Raw genomic sequence first — 7,506 nt, forward strand, 5'->3', positions numbered from 1 at the left:
TTAACATGACCAGTTTTTATAATGTATTTAACTGGTCTATAATACTGCATCATTCTTTTAGTCAATTATTCAGTGGGTGTCTTCTTCCATACCTTACCTAACCCTTCCCTCTTGTTTTATCATTTGAACCAAATCCTATCTTAGCTACCATCAACAATTAGCTTGCACCATAATATATGACCAAGCACTTTCATCACTTATCCAAGCCATCATCCCTCTCCCATTCTCTCATATATTACATGATATTTCTGATAACTATTCTGTCATAGATCTTCTATGATGTTCAATCTTTCAGATTTATGTTGCATGTCCAGAGGAACAGGCTTGCATTATTCTCCATCTAGTTATTGAGAAGTTCAGCCATCATTGACCAAGTGTTCACTGATAATCACCCAGCCCACCACTACCACTGCTACTACTACTGCTACCACCACCAACAACAACAACTTGTCACTATCATTATTTTTATATTCTGCTCCACCCACTCCTTATTCCTTCCCACTTATAACCAACTTCTATTACTGAGAGATAATGTTGAAACTTCTCTCAGATTTCAAAAATTTGAATGACTGAGAGAGATACTTCATGAAAGTAGGGCACTAGTCTAGTCTACTATACGAATAGCCCAAAGAAGAATTTGATCTAATTGCTGAAATTTAACAAAACATTTGTCATTTATACAATTCCTTATTTCACGTTTCTCTGGCAGCACCTGAAATGATTCCAGTAACACAATCATCCACAATTCAACCTACTTTTGAATTCCATTTTTAACACTCTTCCTCAAGTGCTAGGAGGTAAATAAGTTTGACTGTCTAAAAAGAATTCAATTTTAAAATGCAATAAAAATAGAAATTTATTTACTATCCCTTCCTTTCAGATTTTTGTTTTAATTGTTACTTTATTTCCTACAATTTCTTATATGAAAGATGGAGTACATTTAGCTGCTTCAATGATATATCTCTCCTAGCCCCATTCTCTTGATAATTATATAAGATGCAGTTTACAATGCATTTTCTAGTTCACTTCTTTGGTGTTCACTAAAAAACATGCATGTTAAATAAAAATCTAACAAATGTAGTAATTTATTTGCCTATATTTTTTCTTTAATTTTTATTTTATTTTTAACAAGTATTTCTTGTTTGAAATGGCTGAAGAAAGGAAAAAAAATGTTTGTTTGGATTTGAGATCAATGAAGAATAGAGTGGCATAAATGACAGAAGACAAACAGGAAATCTAAATTTGGATAACTTCATTGCACTGCCAAAGAAGTGGGGAAAACTGACCTATTATAAAAGAAGTGGGGACAGAGAGATAGAAAGAGGGCAAGAGAAAGATAGGGATATAAAGAAGGGAGGAGGGAAGGATTGAGTTAGGGGAATCAGAAATGGGGTGAGAGATATAACAGGAACAGAAAGAAGTAAAGGAAGTGAGAAGTTAGAGAGATATAGAGAGAAAGATAAGGGAGATAGGAAGATAGAGTAATGAATTGCATGATGGAATGTTCAAGCAAGGAGTATGTAATGTATATTTTCTTGTGCATATATGTATGTGCAGGGTGTATATACTGCAGAACAGATTTGCAAGTGTGCAAGTGGAGTAAGTTGTATGGTATATGTGATATAATTTCCTATTTGTGTATGCATAAGCAGCTGAAAATATATATATGTGTGGCTAATGAGAATGCATAAGGCCTTATGTATGCACATGTGTTTGCAATTAGTGCATGTATGTGTTAGCATCTAAAATGGCCTATAAGACGAGATTATGTGCATGCATGCATGTGATTCTGGGTGAAAAAGAGTGAGTGAGTGACTATATTATTGGTGTTATGGCTGCATGGAGTATGTGTGCATAAGTCGTGGGATATTTGTAATCAGGATGTCTGTGTATCTAATTGTAAAAAGCTGGGCAAAGGAGAATGGAAATGTGTGTGTGTGTGTGTGTGTGGGTGTGTGTGTGGGTGTGTGTGTGGGTGTGTGTGTGTGTGTGTGTGTGTGTACATATATTACAGATTTGAGTGTATATCTGCATGAATATGCATATGTATATATATATATATATATATAAATATATATATATATAACTGGAATGATATTTGCACACATATCACACATACACACATATGTGCGCATGCATGTGTATATATGAGAGAATGAGATAGATAGGCAGAGGGAAAGTACGGATGTGTATGTATGTGTTAGACTCAGATAGAAACTGACAGAGAGAAAACACTTCAAGAGCCATCACTGAAACCAGTTTCCACCATACTATTTGAAGACTGAACATGAAATAACAGCATGCTCAGACAAATGCTCACTGAAAATGAATGAGCAACAACATTACTGAAAGAACAGCAGCTTAACATATAACATATCACACAGAGCAATATGGTCCATATACACAAACACAGAGAAGCAGCAACACATATACAAGTATACACATACACACACACACACATAAAGTAATGACTGCCAGTCGTACACAAAAGTTATAATGGATGTCTATAGTAGCTGTAAAATACATGCACACAAACACAAGCAGCTCTAACAAACATACACCTCTGTAAACACACACACATAATAAGAACCCCCATCACTACCCATACCATCACATAGATAAATACTGTTCAAACTAAAGAGCAACATAGACAAATGAATAACAAGACAGTTTGATAGGCCAAACAATCTCAATTCATTGTTTTAATGTGACAGCCTCATTAGCAAAATAAATAAATTCTTCTTACATCGATTGCAAATTGCACCTTCTGGAAAAGGGGACAATGATTTTTTTTAAAAATGTGGAATTGGCCTTGAAAGGATTGCTGCCCTCTATAGTCAAACAAACATGAACATTTATTGTAAATTCTAAACTTGCAGCCAACTACCCCATTATTGTCTCTCTCTCTCTCTCACTGTATATATATATATATATATATATATTTGTCCCATTGATTTTGTTGTTGGAATAGTTTCACTGAGCAGTTGTGTTTCAACTAATTTATCATACAAAGGTAAAAGTCCAACAAACAATCTAGAGGGTCCAGCACACCATAAAAATCAGTTCCAGCACATTAGTTAGGGCTTTAACCCCACATCTGATCAATATTCTAGTTGACCAATCACCTAAACAGTGTAAGTATGCTGTCTGAAGTGTGGCCTACATGTTAAAAGTGCTAAATTTTATTTTTAGATTGAGCAAATATAGAAACTACATGCTTAGCCTCCTAACCAGTTCATAATATTCTATTTTTGAGAGATGTAGCTTCTGCAGTTTCTGAAGACAATCTACTTAACCCTTTTGATTCCAACCCATCTGAGACTACCCCTGTTTCTATGACACAAACTTACTGTTTTAACCCTTTAACATTTAAACCAACCGTATCTAACCTAAATATTTCACTTGTTATGCAATCACAATCGAAATCTTGAAGCTACAAGATAATGCACGATTAATTTAAAACATAGTAACTGAATAAGCATTACATTTGGCAGAATAATTTGAATGCTAAAAGGGTTAAAACGATCTAAATTAAAATCTTCCATCAAAATTTTAAGTTAATATTTTCCAGATGCCAGTTTAATAAGGAGGAAGTTATTGTACTAAATTCTTTATTATTTTCAAAATTAACTGAAACAAAGGCATTATATATCAACAGAAATAGGGTAACAAAAGGGTTAATTTTTTAAGTTCATCATTATCATTTAACGTCCACTTTTCTATGTTTGCATGGGTTAGACAGAACTTGTTGAGGCAGATTTTCTACAACCAGATGCCCTTTCGGTTGACAACCCTTATCTCCAGGCAAGGTATTATTTTCCCCACAGCTATACAAGTTTTTCATTGAAAACAGGAAAAGAACAACATCATTGTATGATGATGTTGATGATTTACAACCATCATGTGATGTCTTGGCAAGGGTACAAACACACACACACACATGTATATACAACAGTGTTCTTTCAGTTTCCATCTACCAAACCCACTCAGAAAGCTTCAGTAGGCCCAGGGCTATAGTAGAATGCACAAGCTAAACAAAAAAAGAAATAAATGAAAATAATAGGCATGACAAGCTAGAGACAACTAAGCAGCAGCAATCATCATCATCACAACTACCACCATTATCATTAACAGGTGTAAACATACTTCAGTCAACTCTAGAAGGTAAAAAGAAGATCAGCATTAATGTTACACTCCATTTTGTTCCCCAAGAGGTACTTCAAGCTACATCCACCAATCACCATTACCCACCTACATATTAAATTCTTTTGTACTTTTTCCATGCCAACAAAGCTTTTATAATTCTTCAAAATCATTCTTGACAACTATAGAATCGCACAAACAAGGATCAAAAGAAACCTTTAGCATCATGTAACTCTGTTAGGTTATTTTAAACACTTGAACCAGACTAGTGACATTAAAAACAGTTTTACAGAAATTTAAGCTTCAAGAAACAAGAGGTCAAAATATTTTCATAGAAAGTAGTATACTTTTCCATTCTTCGCATTTTTGTAAAGAGCATTTTATGAATTTTGTAATAGTCACAAGAGCCTAGGCATAATAACATACTGAAAATACATATCTAGAACTTACCTAATTAATTATAATTATAAATAACAGCTAGTTCCCCTCTCAACTTAGTTTGACCTCAATACTATTGACACAGTAAAGCCTTCTAATATACAGATGGTTGCTATCTGATCTCTTCTGGTTTACCATATCTGACCCTCTACTATAAAAAGACTAAAGCTTTACAGTTTGTGACTAGGTTTAAAAACATTCCAATCTTAACCTTTCAGTATTTTTCCTATGTGCAGATAACCCAGGGCCATATTATTCAATCTGACCCCTTCTAATACAGAAGGGGGAGATTTGAGGGTGATTTTACTACTTCTAATAAATCAACTAACAATATAGAGTCTGCTCCACTGATTCGATTTTCTTGTCAACAATGATAAAATCCTTGAATAATCACAGATAAAGTTATAAGAATTTTAATTCTTCACTTTATTTTTTATCAAATATAAACAGCATTAATGTAGCAGATGTCAATCTCACAGAGAAAATATAAATGTACACCATGTTCATGGCTCTAGCTGTCAGCTGCTGTGGCTCTGAAGGTGCCAGTTTCTGAGACATGGAGGCCTCTGACAGGAACATGTTATCTATGGTCAAGAGAAACATTTTCAACAGTAGGACATTATCATGACATCCAAGTCTATCCATCAGATTTTAGGACATTATCAATGACAACCTAAACAGCTTCATGAGAGTCCTCACCAAGCAGTTCAAGGTGGTAAGATCCACAATCAGATGCATGGTGTATGAGAACATCAGATACAAGTCGTATGTGACAAGGAGAAAGCACTCTGTATCTGAAAAGACCCAAGAAAAACCTGATCACATGATCATGTGACACCTAACACTATGTGCTCTTCTAGCTTTCTTGATTTGAATACCCTAGATTGTTGCATCTGTGGCATTCATCATCATCATCTAACATCCGCCTTCCATGCTTGCATGGGTTGGACGATTTGACTGAGGACTGGCGAACTTGATGGCTACACCAGGCTCCAATCTGATTTGGTATTGTTGGGGTGAAAAATATGGGCCACCAATCCCACATGCCAAAGATTCCTTGGTGAGACTGACATTGTGGGCATGGTGCACCTGATCCTGGTGTGTAGTAGTTTCTGTGGCTACAGTGGGCTGAGGATGGTTTCATTGAAAGACCTGTTACTGTGACATATCTCATTGAATGTATGAACTGTTTTTCCATGAGTATGTCGTTTTAATTTGTTTTTGTTCTCATTTGTTGACACACACGTGTGTGTGTGTGTGTGTGCGTGCGTGCATGCGTACGCGCATACTCATCATCACCATAAACACCCTTGTTATCATTATTATCAACATCATCAGTTTTACATCCACCTTTCTCTGCAGAAATGAATAGGATGGTTTCCACATTCATTACCAACATGTTTTTCATGGCTGGATACATTTCCTCCACTTGTACCAGCTGCATTTTATCATGACTTCAGTATTAGAAAAGATGGCAAGACTAAATAATACTTGCTATCCTACATTGTCTCTCTTCATTTGCCCACCACTACCAAAAGGTTGTCCTGTTCCCAGCAGCTCAAAGAAAGTATAATGAAAGAAGACAAGAGTAAGAAAGTGTTAACAGGGAGAGTAATGAAAGAAGACCTGAGTGATAGAAAGGAAAGGTTAATATGTAGGATTAAAAGAAGTAAGAGGGTAACAGATAGTGTCTTGTTGGTCGTTGATATGAAGGTTCAATAAAAACTGCATAACTGATATGATGAGAGAAAAGGGAGACAAGAGGGAGGTGAGATGGTAGAAGAGAGAGTACTGGAAGGGAAAAAGTGATGTGAGAAAGGGAGTGCAGAGGAAGACAGTGAAGAAAAAGAGAGTAATAGATAGGTGCAGGCATGGCTGTGTGTTAAGAAGCTTGCTTCCCAATCACATGGTTTTGGATTCAGTCCCACTGCATGGCACCTTGGGCAAGTGTCTTCTTCTATTGCCTCAGGCTGACCAAAGCTTTGTGAGTGGATTTGCTAGATGGAAACTGAAAAAAGCCTGTCTTACATTTGTGTGTGTGTATGTGTGTGTGTGTGTGTGTGTGTGTGTGTGTGCGCGCGTGTGTGTGTGTGTGCGTGCATGCGTGTATGTGTGTGTTTGTGTGTGTTTGTCCTCCCACCACTACTTGACAACTGGTGTAGGTTTGTTTACATCTCCATAACATTGCAGTTCAGCAAAAAGAGGCTAACAGAATAAGTACCAGGCTTTATAAAAAAATAAGTCCTGGAGTCAATTCATTGCACTAAAAGTTCTTCAAAGAAGTGCCCCAGCATGAATGCAGTCTAATGACTCTAACAGATAAAAGATAAAGGTATCCGTAATGATTGATAAGAGAAAGAGTAATGGGAGAGGCAGAGACAAAGAGAGAGAGAAAGATGGTTAGCAATAAAGAATGATAGAGTGGGATTGAATAGACAGACAGACCTAATACAATGCCATCTCTCATGTGACATTGAGAGTGACAGAGTGAATGTGACATATTATTGCCAATCTCTCAAGAAAGCTGCAACGAGAATGCTAAGTTTAAGCTATGCAAGTAATTATTATTTCTATAACTTGTATTAATATTAATGATCTCCTTAAACTGTTATAAATTATATCATCATCATCATCGTTTAACGTCCGCCTTCCATGCTAGCATGGGTTGGACGATTTGACTGAGGACTGGTGAAACCGGATGGCCACACCAGGCTCCAATCTAATTTGGCAGAGTTTCTACAGCTGGATGCCCTTCCTAACGCCAACCACTCAGAGAGTGTAGTGGGTGCTTTTACGTGTCACCCGCACGAAAACGGCCACGCTCGAAATGGTGTCTTTTATGTGCCACCCAAACAAGAGCCAGTCCAGGGTCACTGGCAGCGATCTCGCTCGAAGGATTTCATGTGTTGACCGCACATGAGCCAG

The 7,506-nt window shown here is 36.6% G+C and overlaps 1 protein-coding gene across 4 annotated transcripts in view; it reads right to left on the reverse strand.

Moving 5' to 3' along the window:
- Positions 1-7,506, reverse strand: part of LOC106871510 (uncharacterized protein F21D5.5) — a 94,412-nt gene that overhangs the window by 15,774 nt on the left and 71,132 nt on the right. The gene's annotated exons all lie outside the window — the stretch shown is intronic.

The sequence above is a fragment of the Octopus bimaculoides genome, chromosome 1 (assembly GCF_001194135.2).
Source record: "Octopus bimaculoides isolate UCB-OBI-ISO-001 chromosome 1, ASM119413v2, whole genome shotgun sequence".
Classification (NCBI taxonomy): Eukaryota; Metazoa; Mollusca; class Cephalopoda; order Octopoda; family Octopodidae; genus Octopus; species Octopus bimaculoides.